The sequence below is a fragment of the Acanthopagrus latus genome, chromosome 6, assembly GCF_904848185.1.
Source record: "Acanthopagrus latus isolate v.2019 chromosome 6, fAcaLat1.1, whole genome shotgun sequence".
In the NCBI taxonomy this organism is placed as follows: Eukaryota; Metazoa; Chordata; class Actinopteri; order Spariformes; family Sparidae; genus Acanthopagrus; species Acanthopagrus latus.
Genome location: NC_051044.1, coordinates 7,777,387 through 7,798,648, shown reverse-complemented (window position 1 = coordinate 7,798,648; position 21,262 = coordinate 7,777,387). Strand labels below are relative to the sequence as shown.

At 42.1% G+C, this 21,262-nt stretch overlaps 1 protein-coding gene across 3 annotated transcripts in view; it reads left to right on the top strand.

The window, feature by feature from the left end:
- Window positions 1–21,262, top strand: part of si:dkey-166d12.2 (rap1 GTPase-activating protein 1) — a 112,729-nt gene that overhangs the window by 39,496 nt on the left and 51,971 nt on the right. For all 3 annotated transcript variants that reach the window (XM_037099996.1, XM_037099999.1, XM_037099995.1), the window contains one exon: window positions 14,980–15,015. The gene's annotated coding sequence lies outside the window, so the exon portion shown is untranslated. The remainder of the gene's footprint in view (window positions 1–14,979; window positions 15,016–21,262) is intronic.

Here is a 21,262-nt window from a genome sequence, read left to right as displayed (position 1 = left end):
TCGGTTCATTTTCATTGCCAAATATATGCTTTAGAAAAATGTCGTTAAGATAAAAAACAGAACAGAAATGGAGTTCAACGTTCTTGATACTCCTATATTGTTTTCAGAGCAGGAGCAGTAGTTGTTTCAGCTGCAAAGTCATTACAAAGTCAATAATATCTCACTGAAACAAACCTAAAAAAAGATGATCGTGACATCAAAAATACCGAGTGAGGTTTAGAAAGACTGAAGTACACAGACATCAGTTGGTATCAGTCTGCGGAGGTGATTCACTGCCTGCAGGTAGCGCTGGCAGAGGCAGGAGGAGGAGGAGCTGGTCTGAATCAACCAGCAGTAAAGTTCACCGTTATTTGCTGGATTTAAAGGTACAGCTACATGGTAAATACAGCTAAACAGTCAGACTACATACACACAACTTTCATTTCATCCCCAAGTCCCAAAGACTTTCATTTACTGTCATAAAAGCAGCAAAGAAACAATTATCAAACTAGTTTTCTGTTTTCTTTTGATCGGCTGTTTAATCGACTAATCGTCAGAAGACTCTTGTCGATATTTGATTTGAAAGCCCTCAGATGAGCCATTAATCTCTACTTTGATGTTGAATTCTTTACTTGCGTGTACTCTGGCATATTCAGTTAGAAAAAAGTCAGATGCAAAGCCGCAACTATTAGTGGATAAAGTCAATGACTCAATCTGCAATTAGCCAAGATGGTATTTTGATGGTTGATGAATTGTTTTAGTCAGTAAATATCTCAAACGTGCTGGTTTTATATTTTTGTAGCAAACACAATTTCCTTGAGTTTGACAAATCAAACAAGCTATTTGAATAACTCACCTTAAAAATGGTTTCACTATTTCATTTTAATACACGGCATGGACATTTTGGCAGAGTGATCAATGTGGAGTGGAGATAGTGTTTCTTACTGCAGATAAAATGTGTTTTGTCACAAAGTCTATGGTATTTAAACTGTACAGGGAGATTTTTGTGATCAAGGGGCGTCTGAATAATCCCCCCATGGAGATGATGATGTGGCGGTGTTGGCGGATGACTGAGACTTAGAGACTGATGGAGCCGTTGAATCTGCAAAGACTCGGTGGAGATCGGGAGGTGGAGGGGGCACACGAAACAGCAGCATGACTGAACCAAAGGCTGGGAGTTAATCATTTTTAAAAGATAGCAGCAAGATGACTGGCTGACAGTGCTATCTACTAGCTAAATAATTTCTCGCCCCAATGTTTAAGTAACTACATCTTATTCCCACAAGGACTGTTCTGAGAAAAGAGCATCTGTGGTTCCCATCAAGATAATTGGTGGTAGGGGGGAGTAAGTTGCCGTTTCGTGGGAAATGAAAAGTATTTTGTGCCCTCTTCCTGCTTCAAATGAGAACGGCTTAGCGAGAAAGAGCCCAGAGAATCAGTCGTGTTTGTTTCCAGGACAACAGGACAGCCGGACGCACCTTCCTCTTAATCTGGCAAAGATAGGAGCTACTTAGTCGGAGAGCACAGAGGAGACGAGAAGAGGGAGGGCCGCGATGTGTGCACACATAAAATACCCTCAGACAGGACACACACACACACACACACACACATGCACACACACACACACAAACACACACAGGATGAGGGCTGAGACAAGGAGGGAGGAAGAGTTAGAGGTGTAGAAGGAGAAGGAGAGGCATGAGCACAGAGAAGGGGAAAAGGAAGAAGGCATGGCTGTTGTTCTTTAGCCTGGTGTTGTGAACCGATCCGACATCCCGCGCTCACCTGAGGGGCGTGATCGGCCGCCCGGCAGGATGCCTCAGAGGAAAAGGAGTTTCACATTCGGAGCTTACGGAGGGTAAGACAACAGAGGATGCACCATCGATTTGGAGAGTTTTTGCCATGTGTGAGTGGAAGTGTTAGTGTACCTGTTGCATCTTGTTACCAGCCAGCCTGAGAGGAGTGGTGAGAGGAAGGTGTGAGACTCCTGCACCTGTTCAACAAACTGCAGAACTGGATGACCGTGCGGTCTGTAAATTACAGCATTAACCGTTAATAGTGAAGAGCCGCTAAGATGCCAAGATAACGAGATCAGGGAGATGAGACGAGACGAGTTGTCCGTTCTCGGTCACGGTGACCCGTTCCAGCTTGTTTTTCTGTTTTCTTCTCTATGCAGAGGTTGCTGGTGAGATTGTTCCGACTGCTGAAAAAGTAAAACATTCATCATTGTAAGTTTAAAAAATTGTGAAAAAAAAAAAAAACAGCCGTTAGAGAGAATTATTCAGTTCATTAGTGGTAAACAGCATCCAGAAATGATCGAGACATGAGGGGACTTTTTCATTACCTCTGGTGTGTGGTAATCTCTTTATAGGCAAAACAAACACATTAAAAACAAAGCGCCGCTCGTTCATCATCATCAAAAGTGGTGCGTCATCTCAGAAAGACAATTAAATGTTGCAAATAGTGAGTAACTGGATGACAACAGATGCAATTAAACGCTTTTTAAAGGTACTGCATTTCACTGCGAGGGAGGTAAAAGTGAAACTGTGAGCTGGAGCTTTACTGTGGCAGCAGTGGAAAAGTTCCCAAAATGACATGAACATTGCAGCGGTGTTGGTTTGATTTGGGTCGACATGTTTATGCAGAAGACGCAGTGATTCTAGGCTGTTTATCTCAAAGCTGCTGAGAGACAAACGATCACACTGAGCATCATGGGGCCTTTTCTCATATTAAACTGTAGCTTTCCAGAGATTTTCAGTGTGTCAGAGTATGACATAGTTTTTTTTTTTGGTTTCCTGCTTTATGTTGAAAGTTTATCCTCATTGGTCACAGTTTACTTTCCACTTCCCGTCTTTTTCTGTCTGTTTTCACGCCCGTGGCTCATCAGTTCAGGTCTATGTAAGCTTCAAAACGTTCCTACCTCTGTGTTTGTTTTGCTTTTTGGTCTTTTTTATGTCAGGAGAGATTTCTGATGTAGTGTGTGACACGAGGTTGGGTTAGCAGCACATTTTTTGACAATAACTTAATTAGTTAATGTATCAATTTCACTGGAAACCTTTCAGTAATGCATCAATATTACTTTTTTAGTGTTTTTAAGTGATACGTTGCTCTAACACTTGACTCCCAACACGACTGGGAGCTGTGGATGGATGGTTCAGAGGTTGAACATGAACTAGTTTTGGAAAAGATCACAGCTTGAGACACAAACAGTCTCCTGGTTCTGAGTGTTTGTTTGACCATCCACTCCGTCTGCCTCCCTTTGAGGACATTATCAGTTTTTTTAACCACGCCACCCAGCTTCTTCCTGTGCTGCCATTTACTACGCCCATGGGAAGTTGCCTCATAACAATAAATGTGTATCTGAGTCATGATAAGCTGCTTGCACAGTCGACCTATGTTATTGATCTTCTGGTGAGGACGGGCTGAAATGACGGTGTGGCACTTGCACATATTTTTTTGTTCCTGTTGTTTATTTTTTCAATATCTCAAGATAACAAAGCTCATTTTCTCGTGAACACAGATACATTTTTCTTGTTATACTGAGAAAGCAAAGCAGTTTTCTGAGGATAACAAGAACATTTATCACGAGAAAAACTACTTCTTCTCTTGAGGATTTATGATCGAAGAGTAATTCGAGGCATAATGTTGTTGTTTTGTGTGCTGCAGTTGCTTGCTTGTACTTACCCCAAACTGTAAGTCATAATAGGAAATGTGCTTTTGCTTTGTCAGGTTAAACAACCTTAACGTTGTCACGAGACAACAAAGTTAGTTTTCTCAAGATAAAGGGAAAAAAAAAGATGATTGCAAGTGTGGCCGACATGTTTTTCTGCATCCGTAGGGGAATCGAACATTTGGCTGTCAATTAATATTTTTAATTTGATGATAAACGTTTAGAAAAACACAGACAAACGATTATGAAAAATTATTGTTGTGAATAAAAAGTAGCGCTATTGCAGCAAGAGAGAGACAGAGAGAGTTCTGTAGTCTTCAAATGAAGTTTTATGGTAAGAACATTATTTTATTTGTCTTTTTTGTGAGGTGTGTAGATCTTTTGAAATACAAGCTCATGCTGAAGTAAACAAACCTGTGCAAGAAGTCATGTCTCTGCATCTGTTTGCCCTCTTATGTACATAGTGCTGCAAAAAGTGCTTTAAACCTGTATGTTTCTGTTTTAACAGGAATGTTTGAATGTCATTTGTGTCTTATTTTGACAGTCCTGGTGTAAGAGAGGTTTTTTTGTAGTCACAGCCTTGTCAGAATCATACATTTGAGGAATTTTTTTTGTGGCCGTCAGAATGAGAATCTGTCTGATATGAAAACACTTTGGTTTATGAGCAGTCAGCCTCCCAGCCAAAAATTAGAATTCATGAGGCGGTGAAATTACTTTTTACGACCGCGTTCTGCTGCTGAGGGGCCTCTGCCAAGTCTGACTAGAAAACACTCATGAGGCCCAGTTTGACATTTCTGTTGTAGGAGGTTGAAAGCTAGCCTGAGTGCACAGGCAGATGCCGACAACCAATAGTGAGCGAGGAAGTGCAATGTAGGGCAGGAAAACACAATATTTTTGGAACAGCAACAACCACTTTGTTTGTGCAGCGAGATTCTAGGAATAAAATCCAAAAAAGAAAGTCGTGTCATTCTGAAAAATGTACAGCCACATCATGATCACAGCTGAAAGTGGTATATTTTTAATTTTTTTTATTGATTCTGGTGATCTTGGATCTTTGTAACAACGCAAGTTTTGTGTTTATACACGTGTAAACTTTAATGATTGACTGGTAGAGCCAAGTGAGGCGCTAATCTACACCCCACAGAGAAACACATGTGAGATGACACCCAGTCTGCTGCAGCCAGCTGGACATTGATTAGTAATATTGACTCGACATTCAGGTGTCAGACACTTCAGGTCCACACGTGACTGTGGTGAGGTGGAGGTGTGGACGAGACGTGACGCGGTGATATAAACCGCATGTGTGAGCGTGAGTGCAGCTGTGGCCGAAGCTGCAGTCTCTTCATTTATTTTTAAAATTCTGGTTCTTTTAGGCGCTTGGAGTTTCTCATTAGTTCAGCTTCTTTCTGGAGGATTTTTTGCTTTTGCCCACAGAGATTTTCAGGGATGGATTTCGGCTGACTGAGTCTGAGAGAGTAGTAATGAGTCTGATTCCAACTCGTCAGGCGGTCTGCAGAAAACGCAGCAAATGTTGCTTACAGCAGCTTTAATGTAAAGTGAAGCACTGACTCGGTGTCACTCACAGCCCCGTATGAGTGTTTGCTGCCTGGAAAGTAAGAAATAGTCTTTGTGTTGCATTCAAAGTCCATCACGAAGATAACAAAGCCAGCAATAATGTCACGTCATGTCCTGTTATCACTTCATATTTTTACTCTAAATCATTTCTAGACTTTTTATCCGAGCTCAAACTGGTCCAGCCTGTTGGGTCCCCATGGTCACCCACGATTTGGATCATGTTGATCAGACTAAAGTTGAGGTTCCATTTCTGACTTGAACTTTATTTAAAGCGGTGACTCGCATGTTGTGGTGCAGATAGAACCTCCTGCTACTTTTTTTATAAAAGGATTCCAAGAAAGTGAGAAGAGAAAAGCCTGGACCGGTGCATCGATACCTGTAATGCCAACCACTGAATCACGTATATGTAGCAGGATATCTGTTAAAGGTTGGAACGTTTTGAATCCTGACTGTATCACTAATTATTTCTAGAATTTCAAATGAAATCAGCGAAACGGCCGGGTGAGTTTGTGCAGGTGTAGCTGTGCTGAGAACAGCCTGTCCTTGCTCACACAGATCGTCCCCAGAGCAGCTCTGCTGGAACAGTTTGATAGTTAAGTGGCTCGGCCTGTTGAGGGACTGCGCTCTGTATTTATTTATGTTGCCCTAAATTCACTCCCCCCACCACCACCACATCTATGACCCAATCTGCTATCCTCCTCTAATCTCTAAACCACAGTTTCCTCAGGATTCTTTGAAAGCATGCAGCTGTCGTAGATAAATTTTATGTCTGGAAGAGAAATTAGCTTTCTAATTTCTTTTTTTTTTCACTTTAATGGGATTAATATTTGGTTTGTTTGCAGTTGTCAATAAAAAAAAAAAAGCATCCCCAGTGTTAAAAGCCTTTTAGATAAGAAGGAGTCTCTGGGGAAATTAATGCCTAATGAACAACAGGAAGAGTGTTTTCTCAAACTGAAATGGATGAAGCCCGGACCTGGACCGGCAAATTACCGGTCTGCATTTGTTTTCAGGATTTGTCCTTGACGAGCTTGTTTTGTTGCAGCATAATTTCCGCGCGCAATTTCATGGAAATTGCCGTCAGCGCGCGATAATGTGGCTGTTTGTACAAAACTGCAAAAAAATAAATAAAATAAACAAAAAAAAAAAAATGATGAGCTTAAAAAGCAACAGGAAATTAGACGCCCCAGCAGCATCGATTTTACCATCTGCTCTGCCAAGTTCCCGTTTGATTTGACTTTTTTTTTTTTTTTTTTGTATTATGTAAATTCAGAGCCAGCAATTACGGGAAGTAGGCAAAATGATTCCAGAGATGTTTGACTGTGTGGGTGAAAAGCTGTTTTTAACACTGTGTCCTTCGCGGATTTGCTGTCAACTTCCCTCTGTAAACCTCCCACTTGTATTTAAATCCATAAAGCGCGAGGACAAGCGGGCGAGGTCGCTGCCCCCTCATAAACACGAGCTCAGAGGCCTCGTTTGACGTGAACTACTTGCCTGTTCGGAGGCTTTTGAGAGGTTGTAATGGCAAACTGAAGATTTGGAGAAAGCCAGTTCGATGATGCTGTTGGTGTTCGCAGGCTTTAGAATTACAGCTGGCTGGGCCTGTGCGGGTGAGTTAAGTCAGCGTTAAGCCTGAAGACAACTGGCAACGGTTCAGCCAAGTGAAGGATTAAAGGATTGTGCACAAAACCCACTGCTCAGTCTCCCTCGCAGGTATCATACCTGGTGTTGAGGAGGAGGACGGAGCGTCTGTGCACCCAGTACACTTTTACTTTCAGGCATTTTAGCTGTGTGTGTGTGTGTTTTGTTTTTTTTTTTTAGATTTTCATGGTTCTGGTCTCATCTGAGGTGGTTGCTGACATCTGTATTGAAGCTGCAATAGTTAGTCAGATAAAAAAATAAATCAGCAGTGATTCATTTTTTCAGGAAAGATGACAAACAATCTTTGGTTCTAGCTTCTTACCGATCAGGGCGCGTTGATTTTGTCTGATTTATGCTGTTGTGGGACTGTTGGTCAGACAAAACAAGACATTTTCAAAGTCTGTGATTGATGAATTTAAGTTGTTTTATGTTTAATGGACCAAGTGATAAATCAATTAACTGAGAAAGTAATTAATTAGATCAATCTTTAGGAAAACAAATGTTAGTTTCAGCCTTAATCTTCATGCTGATGATTAGAGATGTTATCATTTTGCGCCACGACCCTGCAATTCAAAGCTGCATATTTTTTGTAGCGTCTCTCCAACCATGACTGTTTCCGTTGCAGCAGTCATCTCTGCTGGATGGCTTTTTGGCAGTTCGTCTCAAGCTTCAAGGACGCTTTTCGTTTTTTTTTTTTTTTTTCCTTGAGGTAAACAGTGACTTTTCGTTTACCCTGTCATGATTTCAAAGTGAACGCAGCACCAGCCTCAGGTACCCAGCTGGAGGCAGGTGGTTTACTGCCCGGCATAGAATCCTGGGAGTGAAATCTGAAATAATAAATAAAAAAAGATTAAAGAATTACCTCAGTTTAATGTTTTTTACATTTATGAAAAGACTAAATTTTCATGGCTTGTGTATCCATATAAGCGGCTGATTGCTGTATTTCTCTTTAACATTAGATATTCATGAGTGAATCAGCAATATCAAATTTGAGAAAACATTTTGGCTGATTATTCATTTAGATTTTAACGCTGAACTCTCTCATCAGGACCGTGCAGGCTCAGTTTGATGAGACTTGATCGACCCACTTTTTTTCCAACTGAGACACGTCTACTTTAAAAGTGCAAACATACAGAAATGTATGTAGAGATAACTAGAAAGAATGAAGCTGATTGAGAAAATAAGCCGCTTTATTTTGCTCGTTTTCTTTTTTTGGCTTGTCAGATTTTGCTTCCAGCGCCTGTTTCTGTCAATCCCAAAACTTTTATTTTTTTCCTCACACTTCACAGATTTGTTTTCCTCTTCTTCTACCTCTGTACTTGGCACATCATCAGTAGAGTTGGCATTGTGCACCTTCACAGTTATGCCAAGCTATAAAGATTTTCAGTTATGTTAAGTCCAGACGCATCAACAAACAACAAACTTTCCAGCCCCCCTCATGTCTTATTAGTCACTTCCATTGACTTGGATGACCAAGTGGATTGAAGGTCTGCAGCTCATTGAGACTCAGATGAGAGCACAGGCCGGGTGGTGGAGTAAAAATCAACACTCTTGCAAAAACACTGATGAAGACTCAGATAGATTCAGACCGATCATCCGATGTCTATAAAACAAAATGTCCGTCATTTAACGGAAACAAACGCGACGCTTGATTTTTGCAGCTAGACAGAAACATAGCTCTTTGAGGAACCTTTTATTTTCTGTCTCTTTCCATAACGACTCCTGTTTCTGTCCAGAGGCAGCTGCCACGCTGTTCATCGGTCTAGATACCACATCAATGATTTACGCCGTTGACTCGTCTGCTTTTCGAGAAGATTTAAACGTTCGCCGTTTGAATGATCAGTACGTTGCCAACGCTGCGTCTCCCTTTTCCCAGCAACACGGCCAAACGCTGCCTTGTTCCCCCCTCAAGGCTCGCTGCCCGTCACTTCCACTAAATCTGCATTCAGTTTAGTCCAATTATTCTAAAAACTTCGACGGCGGCTCGAAACTCAAATTAGCTGGTGAAACTCTGGTTCGCTGCCATCTCTGTTGATCCGTGCAGTGTGGGCCGCATGTGAAAAATATGAAACGGGACTGAGGACTGTACATGTTGGAACCAGGCAGGCTTGAGCTGAACAGATCACAGCAGCCTGTATTCATCAGGGGGGAGCAGAGGAAGAGTGCTGATGTGGGATAATTACTGAAGTGCTCTTGACCCTCCTGTTTTGAAGGCCGGCGCTTCCACTCAAGGCGGGCTTGATGAATACATTTAGCCGCATCTCGTATTGATTTCTCACATTTAACGCGATTTAAAGAGCTATCTCTGTCTGAATGGCTCGATCCGTCTATTGTCTCTCCTGCTGGCAGAGGAGGAAGAGGCACGCTGCGCTCTCAGTGAGAGGTTTGAATCTCTCGGCTGTCAGTGGAAGCCATCTGACACGAAGACAGAGGCATTCAACCCGCAGCCCTTTTAACGTCAAAGATATGATATAATGTGGGAGTAATTAAAGGGGCACTACATAGTTTTGGAGAAGAATTTCAAACTCAGAAATATTTCTCTTTTTCCATAACTGAATATATGAGCTGTTCTCAGAGGAAAATAAGGTCCCCAGAATGCTGTTTGAAGCTAGAAAGGTGGCAGGGTCCGCCAGCAAGAAACCGTGTCGTCCTTGAAGGTCAGTTTGTTTTTTAGTTTATTAAAAATGGAGAGAGTTTGTTTTTTGGTTTACTTAGGCATTAAAAATCAGTCTGAAGATGTTTGAGACCTTTAAGCTGCTGGTAAGAACATACAGACGTGTGGAAAACAGCTCTGAATAGATTTTAATGTCTTGTTTTCACTTCTTATCATTAGCAATTCTTTAAAAAAAAAAAAAAAAAAAAAAAAAGCTCTGTGCTAAATGACTTTTTGAATGTCACAACAGCCAAGCCTCTTTTTGCTGCCTGCTACCTGTTTGCGTTTCCTCCCATGACTGACTGTCACGTGCCTCGGCTGTGGATGGAGGTGTAGCTGTTATGTTAACACCAAAACAGTGTGTTGCCTGTGTCAGCATGGGGACGGTCACCAAGCGTGTCGCTGACTGGCAAACTAATATTTCCATTCCCAACAGCGGGCAGCGAAACGCAGCAGACCAGCCGAGCCCTCAACCAGCAACACGCAGAATGTCACTGTTTGCACGCCAAATACATTTTTTTGTACTCAAAGGTGAGTTGTGTCTGACGACAGAGTCGAGTGCTGCGAGCGCGCGCCGCAGAACGGGTTGTGTAATAACATGTTTGATGTCAGACGCTCTGCAGGGATACTGTTTCATTTTCTTACATCATCTCGGCCTCTCTCACACACTTCCATCCAATGTTTCTTACAGCAGACACAAGTGCTGGAATGGGAGACGGTGGGGGGGTGAGGGAAGATGAGGGGAGGGGAGGGGCGGAGCGAGATAGAGATAGTCGAGGACTAGTGAGCCACAGAGCGGCATCAGTCTGAAGATACATACGTGCACAGAAACAAAGATGAGACGGTCCTGGTTAGATGCCACTTAACTCTATCCTGTCACCCAGTTGGTGTCGGCAGGCTGCTGAACATTCACCCACTGATGCATGAACGTAAGACGCGATCCGACAGGTGAATAACTAACAGATATCACCATGAATCTTCCCCAGTCGATTGCTTACATTAAGAAATTTTGCACACATTTCCATGACATGAATCTGGATAAAACCAAATTCAGAATCAATGTTGTTGACATGGAAGAGATAAAGAGAATTTTGGATACTTCTTTGTGTAACTCCATGAATCAGAAAATACTGTCTACAGCCATAAAAATGTATGTCCTGTGTTTTGAGCAATAAGATTTTATATAAATCGGGTTATGAATGATTTATGAACAAATCCCTCGTCAGAATAGAGAAAGGAACAAAACAAAACAAAGTTTGTTGTATTTAGGTGCTTCTGAAGTGGAGATTTCTGTCTTAGTTTGAAAAAAAGGCTTAAAAGACTTAATTATCACAAAACTCCCCTGTTAACAGACTTTTTCTCTTCATGATTTCTGATATTTTACGTTTTGAACATGCATATAAGTCATTTTCTACTTTTTTTGTAATTTTTCCATACATACAGAAATCGAAACAGGTAAAGGGGTTTTATCACTCTTTAGATCATAATAGAAATAATAATGTAATGAATAAGTAATGACATTTTATAAAAAATCAGCAGTACAATAAGTTGGATATTTGTATGTTTCTTTGTGTTTTGTGTGATTTGTTTAAATATGCAAATTATGCATTTTCTAGTTAAATCAACACTAATTTGCATATATTTTAGGAACAGAAATTCAAGCTGAAAACATTATAAATGTATATTTCGGACATTTCTGTTCCATTAGTAGTCAGAAAGAAGGTGTTTTCACCTTTGCTTGCACCTTTCTGTTTTGAGACTTGAATGGTAGAAAAGTGAAGCATCAGGGCCGAGATATCCTGGAATTTTAGTCCAGTGAATGTCAAAGTTCAAGAACGTGTATTTTTCCACAAAGCAACTTGAAAGCTTCTTTCATTAGACCCTGTTTGCCTCCCAAATTCTTTCAGACTCACACCTGCAGTCTTTAATGCAGCTTCTTCTTAATGCTGACGTCACCAAGGTTATTTTTTCAGCCTTTGGAAAAGCTCCCTCCAGGGCCACAGAAGACAAGTTTACAAAGATACAGATGTTTTTACAGGCTGACTTGTACTCAGTGATTTATCAGCTGACATTAAATTGACCTGCAACTATTTTAATTATACCTTGCAGTCCTTTTTCAAGCAGAAATACAAACATTCACTGTTGCCAGCTGCTCAAAAATGTGAGGATTCACAGCTGTTGCCCCATATTCGGTGTAACATCCTGTTATTTTGTCTTTTGGATGTCACCTTGTGCTCTGGGAAATGATTTTGTGACATGAATTGAGAAAATAGTAGCAGACTAATGGATGATGAAAAGAATCCTGTTGTCCATAGTGATCACTGCAACTTAGTTACTTGCTATTGTTGGGAAAATCAAGATGTGTTGTATATCAAAAACAATCAGTGGAAAGTCTTGTGGGGGGTCGATGAGTTGGAGCTGTGTTGCTGGATTTGAATTCATTTTTCGAATATGCGGATGGGGCGGGTTCGAGTTGGAACAAGATTGCTCTTCAGCAGAAGAATCATGCAGTGTCAGACTGTGCTCTCCACACATTATCATACATCCCAAATTCTCCTCAGCATAAATAAATCATTTTAATACTGGCTAAGATGCTGTTCTATTAATACTTTATGAATGTGATGGTAAATCTCGAGGATGCGCTGCGAGTGTTGACTTTCAGACTCTCCTTGGGTAAATCTGAAATGGCTGGCAACATTGCCGGGAAAATCTCATTTATCATTTTAAAAGGTTCTTTATGAGACTGAGTCGGGGAAAAAAAAGGAATAATCCATTCAATGTCTTTTTGTCAATGTCAACAGACGTTGATGACAGACTGGAGGTGAATGGAAGGCTTACATCTTGGGGTTTTGTAGCTCTGGATAGCAACGTCACAGAAGTTGTCACATCACTTCTTGAGAAGTCTTGGCAGAGATGAGAGCAGAGATGTTTCTTTGAGTGTGAGTTGACTCAGATGACCCGGCAGTAACCCTGCATGGAGTTGAAACTGAATCCTTCTGGCACATTTATATTGCAAAAAAAAAAAAAAACAACAACAAAAAAAACTTTTTGCATTTTCTCTTTTTGAAAGACAATACTAGAAAAGTGGTTTCAATTACCTTCACGTTGTTTTTCTGACCGAGCGTCTGTGAGCCCGTTGGCAGTGAATGACAGTGGTAATTATTTGATTGGCTTAGCCTGTGGGAAGGAAGGGATAAGCAGTGATTATCAGTAAATTGATTGTCCTCAACCAGCGTCTTCTTGGTTGCTGCTTGAAACACTGATCCAGGTGGGAGATGCAGGATGTCCTGTGACATTTGCATACAGGGTAAATGAAGAAAGAAGAAGCAGCCACACAAAAATCCTCTAAACAAAGACAACAGCCAAATCCAACCCCCATCTCCAGAATAAATGTGACTTCTCTGCAAACAGCAGATATGTAGCAACTTTGCACGTTTAATTTTCAACACTGTGTTTGTGGTCTGGTTAGGTTTAGGCACAAAAAACACATAACCTTAAAATGATCCAGTGGTTTCATACTTCATACTCAAGCATCCAACTTCACAAACTTGAAAGTCAGCGCATACATGTATGACACAATATGGTAGAAACATTAGATATATTGTCTGAAATGTACATGTGGTTTGGAGAAATGCACAATGCCATGTTCTTTCTGCCAGTCTCATATCTTCTCTTCCTTCTCTCTTCTTCTTCACATCTAGTTTTACCTTTTATTAAGCATTCTTCTCCTCTTTGTCATTAATTATGTCAACAGCAAGAGCACAGTTCCTGTAGTCAGTTCTGCAGGTAGTTCATCTTCCCCATGCTTTGCCAGCTTTGCATGCTTCCTCCCCACTAAATTTACACGTTCATCATATTTTTGTTTTATCATATATCACATTCCTAGACTCCATCAGTCTGCCTGCCTGAATGCCTGCCTGCAAATCTTCTCATCTTTGAGACGAACCCACTGTGGTTGCACACAAGTGGCTGGCAGAGGAGTAGATAAAGGAAGTGGTGGGAAGAAAAGGGATCAGTGGAGGGAGGCGATGTGGATCACACTCATCAGGCTTCACGGAGGCTCACTGCGGTATATATTGCTGGAAACAATCAAAGCCGCACCGACCGGTATTCTTTCATTACGGATAAGATCACTTTGTTTATTATCGAGAATTATCACCCAGCTCTGCAATTCGTCTAATCTCTGTGGAGTGTTTCACTATCTGCTGTTGTGGTTCAGTGTCATTAGTGTTGTTTCCAGCCAGAACAGGCAGCTCATGCTCATCATTAACTCAAGTTAGCAGTGAGTTGGGGAACATATTGGGAAATTGAGCAGCAAAAGAGCCCGAGGCTTCCCTCAGGAGCTGGTGGAGAGCGAGCAGAGCTTTAAGGAGATTGTTCTGACGTCGATCAGACAACTTAAGATGAACGCAAGCATTGCTCCGTGTTGCCTACACCTGTCACCGGCAGCTGTTTTTAAGAGATTTAGCATATCATCTCTCTCAGGGTGACATGTTAATTGTGATGAAGTTGTTCTCATAGACAGTATGTTAAGTGGAAGGAGCTTCTGGTCTGAAAAGTGAGGCAGAAGTGCCTTAAACCAGTAGGAGGCGACTCTGCCGGTTTCAAATTTAGTCCAACTGTATGTAAACCTATGAGAAAATAAACCTGCTTCTCACTTGATTCATTACCTCAACAAACAGTTTCCTACTGAGTTAATAGTCTTAAATGCTCGTTTCAAGACTTCTTCGAGACAGCATGATGTTCATTTTGTGATGTATGGTCCCATTTATGGTAAATTTGAAGATAAAGAAGGGTATGCTCCAGGACGTGGCTACCTCATGAATCAAACAACATACCCTCATCCATAAATGACTGAATAGGTCAATAGCCAGTCGCTCCCAGGACTACATGACCCTTGCAGCGTACGAGTGACAGGCAGACCGGATCTCCATCAGGCGGTCAAAATTTGCTTTAGGGAAACATTGTGGTCTGAGAAAAAGGTACTATTCTGTTACATAACCTAACAATGAGTTGTATCAACTTGACTAAGTTCATGTAGCTCATTGTGACATTCACTTTGACGCTGCACCTGAAATGCATTCTCTTGGCGACCATCCATCTCCGATCTCCTCCCTTGTGTCTCTTTATACTACCTCACCTGACTTCCTCCTTTTCTGCTGCAATAGTTACCACAGCCACAAGAGGTCGCTGCTTAACAAGAAATGTAAATATTCATTGTAATCTCAAATTCACGATAGAGGCAACTTAACAACTGTCAAAACAAAAATATGGTCCCAAAAAAAACGAAATGGTGATGGATGGTAACGGTATGACTGGGTGGCACGTGTGAAAAACACCCAGCGTTGATTAAGAATGCTCTGCTTCTTTGACCTTCTCAGGCTGTTTTTTTGTTGTTTTTTTCTTTCAGTAATCTTTAAGATGGGAACTAACAGTCATCTCCTGTCACTTTGTTTCTCTTTAGAATCGACAAGAGCTTCTCCAGGACCAGAACCTTGTGGTGAGTCCTCTCCTTTTTGAAAAACGTGATGCATCAAAAAAAAACAACTAAAGTTGTTAAGATTGGAGGCTACAGGACTGTTTTCTGATTCCACATGACCCACCACAACTTGATTAGATATCTATATATATATATACAGTATGTATTCCATTTGTTCTGCCCATGTTCACTGTCAGCACGACTTTCTGTTTTGTGCCGCAGCAATAAACAAGATATTTTCCATTCTCTTACAGCCAGTTGAGTCAGCATGAGGGGCAGAGAGATAGACTTTGATTCGTCCATCACTTTCATGCTTAGTCAGATTCTTGGAAGCTTTTTCACTTTAACATTCTCAAACTGTGCTTTTTTTACTGGAGACAGTGTGATGACCTGAGCAAGATACAGTCAAAGCCATGAGCAGACCTGTGCCCTTCTTAATCTCTTTCTCTCCCGGGTCATAGCAAGATTCTCAATCACGCGCTGAATTATTTTCTCACTTTTAAAAAAAAAAAAACCTGTGTGCCCTTATTGCTGTAGGACATCTGCATATGATCGAAAGAGGAGATAGCAGAGTTTGTAATGTTCCGCGGCTTGGCAGGTAGTCTCACAGCACAGAGACGGTAACGTGTGGCTGTAAATACAGGAGTGAGAGCAGATGGAGGGAGTCAGGGAGCACAAGTATGTGTGCAGCACCAGCTGGCCATGTATCAGGCACATGCTTCTGTGAACTCAGCCATCAGGGGGCCACAGACCAATAGCACCTCTTACATGGATGATTTGCAATACCTTATTTTATATTCTACTGCAGTAATGAACCTGCGCACTTACCTGTTTGTTTGCTGTGAGTTATGTAACTTTGATACTATTGATACTGTTATTATTATAGACTATTTGCTGTCCAGTAGAGCCCTCGTTTGCATGACTGTGGTTCTCGACATTATGCAATTTATAAGTGAGTTGAGGTCAAGTTATTGTACTGAAATCTAACTGATTTAGCGTCCTCTCAACTCAAAAATGGCCCACAGGGAGCTGAAATCTGGCCACTCATGTTTTCAAGTGGCCATCTGAATATTGAAAATATTATAGAGGGATACAGCATCCTCAATAACCTCCAAAACCACTCCAATACTCCCTTATTTGGCCAAGCAGTTGCCATAATTTAGTCCATTATGGATGATTATGCTAATTTATACTAATTCTACTGCAGTATTTCCCACAGAATGACCCTGTAACTGTGGAGGACCCCGAGCCACCAACTCAAAGTGTTGGTATTTGCTGACCTGAGACTCAGAAATCAGCCGTCTTTTTCAAAATCCCTTTCAGTTCGCCTCCGTTTAATTTGCCCCCTTTAATTTGCACAAACACAGGCCTGCCTCTCCTTTCTGTGTCTCTGTCCTCTGCTCTAAATTATTTGTCAAACAGCAGCATGTTTTGTATAGCTGCCTGAAATGAACGCGTCTACAGGAGCAGTTTAGTACCAGAGAACGTCTCCCTCGTGCTTTCTGCTTCTCTGCAGAACATTGTGAGTAGACGGGCGGGCAGATTGTCCACAAGTTGATCGATGGTCGATGGCAGCTGTTAACGTTGAAACCCAAACACAAGACAAAGCTGGTTCCAAATCCAAAATGCAAGTCACTGAAAGCAATCAAAAAAGCTGACAACAAGAGGCAACAAAACCAGAGGAAGCAGGCAGAGGGCAAATCTGAGAATAAAAGTACAAAAAAAAAATACAAAAACTAAATAAAGTGTAAAGCAATGAAGCTCTGGGAACACAGCAGGGGAAACGAGGAGTAAAAACAGGACTGGAGAACACAGAACGAAGGGCTGACATGAGGAAACAGACAACCTGACAAAGACTAAGGGAACAATGCAGGCTTGAATACACAGGGACTAATGGTGCGTTCTATTACAGAAATTGGTATTTCAGAGTCGGTATTCCCAGCTTCCAAACTAGAAACATGCATTTTCTCTTAAAAACACGGATTTGGTTTATTTTTTCCCTAGGTCCAAGTAGACTGGAAAGCAGTGGCAATAGAGAAGAGACGGGAAAATGAGAGAAAGTAGGAAAGCATGACACATGAGGGGCGAACTTAAAAAAAAATAAACAGGAAGTGAATAAAACAAAAACCCAGAACATGACAGGCATCTTCCTCTTGGATGGGGCTGCCAAATATAAAGTCTATGTGTGGGAAACACTTGCTAACTATGCAAACTGCCCAACAAGGCAGTTTTTTTTTTTTTCAAATACAAACAGTTTCTCATGTCATGGATTCAAATGTCATCATAAAAAGCTTGTTATTAAGCAGAACATTTCTGCTTTACATTGACTGACACCGGACACAGTCCACCCATGGGTTGACTAGAATAGAAATGGAAAGAGAACAAAGAGACGGGGAAGACAATAGATTGTATTCTGTAATCAGAGGGGCTGCAGACCTGAGCCATGACTCTGGAAAAGGCCTACAGGACGGTATTCTGGGAAATTGAAAGTGTGAGAATGATTCAGGCTCAACAGAGGGGAAAACACCCTCACACACACAAACACACACACACACACACACACAAGCTCAATTTCATTAAGAGGATTTGTGTTTCTGTGTCGCAAACGCGTCTGTAGCACATGCTAATGGCTGGGCTGTGCAGTTTTTGCGAGCCATCCACAGCAGAGATCTGTGATTATAATCATTGAGTCATTATGCCAATCTTGTATTCCATCGTTCTCAGGCTGCACTCTGATTAAAAAACCCAAGTATCAACATCATACTTACAGTCCTGACACTAACTCCTGGCTTTTGCCCTGGGAGTGATTTCTTTAAGAGTTACATTTTCTTCATCCAGCAGGTTTTGTTCTGGTGTCAGACATGGTTGGATCACTTTTGAAAAAAGGTTTATGAATTAATTAGGACGTGTCTCATTTATGTCCACAGGGACTTTGTGTGTGGCTCCTTCCCCATCTCAGATATCTCGCCTCTCGCACAGCCATTGTGTGAGGAACGGCGGCGTGTCGGTGAGATTTAGGACAGCGGCTTCAAACCGTCGTTAAAAAACTGTCTTTTCTGGATCCTCCGCCATGTGTCACTGCCTCTAATCCATCACAACATTATCCCCAACCAGCCAGGTGCAGCTCTGTGTGTGTGTGTGTGAGTGAGTGCGTGTCTGTGTGTGTGTGTGGGCAACAAATCCACGGCACCCACACTTCACTGTCACTCCTGCCGAGCAGCGCCTCCATCATCTCGCCCTGGCACACACACACACTTCGTATGCGACTTAAGTAGCCCTGACTCATCTGGACAAGGGGCTGCCCCTCATGAAAAGGTGGGAACACACTTATTTTACTGTGCTAAACTGCTCTCAGCAGAGCGTTCCCAATTAAACACTCATTAACTTGATTGCTCTCGATAATGCCGGTGCTTATCAGCCTCAGTCTAAAGCTGCCGTCGTGCTGCAGAAAGGAGGCCAGAATAAATGCCGTGGCATTTCTGCGAGAATTGTCAATCTGGATGTGGACATTTTTGTCCCTAACAGTTCGATTCTGCTCTAATGGAGGGGAAGCATTAGATTGGCATATTACAATACAATGAATGTCAAGTGACGCAGCAAAAAAGAAGAACAACCTAATCAGCGTTTCTGTTGTGATGCAAAGCAGCGTGTCGGTTCTGAAGCGTAGACAAAGGATGCAAAACAAACGTCCAACATCCAGTGTAAGACCAAGTCACGACCAAGACCGGAGTGTATCGAGACCGAGACAAAACCGAGACCTTGAGAGGTTGAGACCGAGTCAATTTAACTGTGAGAAAATAGTTGTAAGGCATTGCAGAATGAGCAAACAAATACAAACACGAAGGAGCTGAAATCAACTTATCCTTCTTTTACCATCGACCTTATACAATAGATTTTTTTGTGCAAGCATCAGGTTCTCTGGGTTCCTCTTGTCTTCCCATACAAACCATCATAAAGAATGTACCAAACCCTTATTCAGTACAGTGATATCACTGCAGTGGTCATCTTTACTGGCCTTGGATAAATGTGGTCGAGTTCAAGACCTTAAAAAAAGACAGATCTCGAGTTGCTGTCCCATCTTCCGCTTCATCACCGAGCCACTGCCACTGCTGCGTCACAGCTTCATCTCTTTAACTCCCACTTTTAACTCGACCGAAAACCAGAAAACTCGAATTCACCTCCCTTATCCTGTCACCAAAAGGACAAAAAAAGAGATGAATTTCCCCCTCAAGTCAGACTCTCTCTCTTCTAGTCTCTAAAACTCAGGGTTTTGTCAGAGTGTTTGACTGCGTCTCAGCTGCCTGCTTCTGTGAACTGACCCCTGCGCTCGACATGGTGCATTTAATGGCTGCTCATAAATTATAAACGTTGTGACACATTCCATTCACATCCGACTTCGGATCCGCATCCAAAGACTTTTTGCTGAGGGAGTTATATGAAGACTCGTCTGAGGAGTTTTGTATACAAAGTTAATCTAACCTCATGGTGTTATGTACTTTCCTTTATTTACCAAATTGTAGTAACTTTAAATAAAATGAAGGATTGTTACACCCTTTAGTCTAACTATACATTTCCCTCATGTCTTAATTAACATGTTTGGTTGGGGACTTCCCTCGAGCGGCTCCTCTTTACGATAACGTCATATATAATGTACACGCACAGCTGGAGGTATGTCTGTTGCCTTGCAGCCTTGTAGTCTGAGCTGCTTCAGGGTGTGATTAACCCTTTGACTGACACGAGGAGCTGGCTGGTAATGAAGTGGTCCTCAGTGCTGAATGATGAGAACGAACGGGGTGAAGAGGCCTCTAATTGGGCATCCGTGCCTCTTCAGATTGCTTATTGATGGCTGCTCTCCCTCCCAGTATAGTGGTGAGTGTCATGGAGGGAAAGCAAACAGGGAAAGAGGAGAGAGCCAGCTGGAGCTGAATGGTCAGATCAAGGCTCGTATCTCCAGCCGGGGTTGAGGTCTGACTGTCGTGGGGGGACGGACACACTGTTTACGTTCCACACAGAATATGAGCAGAACTACAAACGGAGCCCTCCTGATATTCTGCCTCAGAAGCAGTCTGAACGACTCACGCCATCTCATCTGGCGGATGTTCAACTGGCCTGAGATCTGATGGCTGAGCGGGCTGCTGCATCAACCTGAATTTATTCTCATGTTCACTGAACCGCTCCTGGACAGTCTCAGCCGGCATTAAGAGGTACAACCCTGCAGCCAGGGTGTCCCGGGGCTTCAGGTTTAGCAAAGAAGTTACCAAAGTAAAAGTCGGTGGGTGTATCCTCACAGCCCACAACTGGGCTATGCACCCACCAACTTTTACTTTGGTAACTTCTTTGTGTGTTCCTCCCATCAGTTAAAATCACTCACACCAATAATTCGTTATTGTACAAAGGTTTGTTTACTTAATGAAGCTGTGTGTGGCGCTCCGTAGGCTCGATGGATATCGGCCTCACCAGGGTTCAACAAGTTTATGCTCTTCTCTGAGTCACTTGGTCGTGTAGACCGGGGCGGTCATTTGGCCGGTCCATCTGTTGCTCCGCACAGTTCATTTCAGCCTCTTCTGATCTCGTACTTCCCTTCATCATCTGCACTGATTGAAGTGGAAGCCACTGATGATATCAATTAGAAGCACAGCCTTTCGCCCAGAGATAATACGACTGGATTTCGCTCGATGCAACTTCACCTTCCTTTGTCCCAGCCCCCAGTATTATGTTTTTGTTTGTCTCACATCACAGAGTCCAGTCCATGAATTACATATATTTATCACAGATGACTCTGAGAGGGAACGATAGCAGCTGCGTGTAGCCATCGCGCTCATTAGTTCTTACGATGTTTTCATTTAAAGATGTCTGCAGACGGCTCATACATTCAGGGATCACAGAGAAAAGTTTAAACCTATTCCACATACGAATGCAAATCATGTATGGAGTCCGCGCAGTATTGTTTACAGAGGTTTGAGGCTCACAAATGTTATCTAAATGAGATTGTTTCACCCTTTATGGCCAGTTTGTTTGTTCAGTAATGAAAAGGAAGACTTTGTTTAGTTTGTTTGGACATAAAACTACATAAGCTCCATTGTTTTGTCCATAAAGGATTAGCAGGGAGAGCAGCACTTATAAAACACAGTTAGTGTCTGTGGGAATGGTTCACTGACGCAGAGCAGCTGAATTTGAAAGCACTGTGTGGCTTTTTTTTTTCTTTTTTTTTTTTTTTTTGAATTTCGACCGCATCAGAAGCAGGCGGGGGTAAAAGTGACCCCTGCTG